The sequence below is a fragment of the Oncorhynchus masou genome, unplaced genomic scaffold, assembly GCF_036934945.1.
Source record: "Oncorhynchus masou masou isolate Uvic2021 unplaced genomic scaffold, UVic_Omas_1.1 unplaced_scaffold_13471, whole genome shotgun sequence".
Classification (NCBI taxonomy): domain Eukaryota; kingdom Metazoa; phylum Chordata; class Actinopteri; order Salmoniformes; family Salmonidae; genus Oncorhynchus; species Oncorhynchus masou.
In genome coordinates, this window is record NW_027003361.1 from 4,201 (window position 1) to 5,462 (window position 1,262).

The 1,262-nt window shown below is 40.6% G+C and overlaps 1 non-coding gene across 1 annotated transcript; it reads right to left on the reverse strand.

Annotated features, from left to right (window-relative positions):
* Positions 1-291: 291 nt before the first annotated feature.
* LOC135530453 (U2 spliceosomal RNA) lies at positions 292-491 on the reverse strand. Its single transcript, XR_010453851.1, has one exon. It is a non-coding gene; the product is annotated as a U2 spliceosomal RNA (small nuclear RNA).
* Between the last annotated feature and the right edge of the window lie 771 nt (positions 492-1,262).

Here is a 1,262-nt window from a genome sequence, read left to right on the forward strand (position 1 = left end):
GAAGAGAATCCAGAGTCGTATGGAAGTCAGAGGTCGGGGCCTGAGACGCACTCTGTGCACTGTTGGCCGGGTTCTCGCGGGTGGTTCCCGAACCCACTAGCCACATTTTCAGAGGTTGTGGGGAAAAAGGTACAGACAGACACACACTATCTTGGTGAATGTACCTTTTTTAAAGTAAAATGGAGGGGAAACAGGGGACCTCACGGAGGGCGCTTCGCCTTTCTTTCCCTCCCTTCTTCTCCTGGCTGTTTACATGCCTCTGTGTAGTTTTTTTCCTTGACAATGGGAGAAAAGCGTTGCACCGTTCCTGAGGTACTGCAAAACCGGGTCGATGCATGGAGCAGACAGAGCAAGCCCCATTACCGACTCCCCGTTCGAAAAATACATTTAATACGTAGTCCCCCGATGGGGGACGTATCAGATATTAAACTTATAAGAACAGATGATTCAAAGCTTTTATTTAACTTTTCCATCAAACACAGTGAACAATTCACACGTCTATAACCATATTAGATGCTCTTATCGAACCAAGCAGTTTTCAACACAAAACTCACTGGTTTAAAAAATATACATAATAATTAAATTAAAATTGTTTTACAATAATGTACCACAACATCATATCATACACCATAATCTATTTTCCAGTTGAAATATCAGCAAACCAAAAACAGTGTTAAACTGACTGACATGTCCTTTTTCAATTTATGGTGCACGCAAGGACAAATAATATTGAACGAAAAAAATCATGTTTTTCTGTAAGGATCAAATTCCACCTTCTTCCTGGTTGGTTTATTTCAGGGTAAAGATAGTCAACCAGAAATATCTCATTTAAGTATTGACACCTCTTTGCTATGACACTCCAAATGAAGCTCAGGTTTATCCAATTTCCTTTGATCATTATTGAGATGTAACTAGAACTTGATTGGAGTCTACCTGTGGCCAATTAAATTGTTTGGACATGATTTAGAAAGAAACACACTTGTCTATATAAGCTCCCACAGTTGACAGTGCATGTCAGAGCAGAAACCATACTATCAAGTCCAAGGAACTGTCTGTAGATCTCCAAGAGAAAATTATGATGAGACATACTGTATATCTGGGGAAGGGTAAAAAAAACAAGTGTTGAAAGCTTCCAAGAGCACAGTGGTCTCCATCATTGGGAAATAGAAAAAATATGACTCTGCCTAGAGCTGGTCGTCCAACCAAACTGAGCAACTGAGCAAGAGGACCTTGGTCAGGGAGGTGACCAAGAACCCAATAAC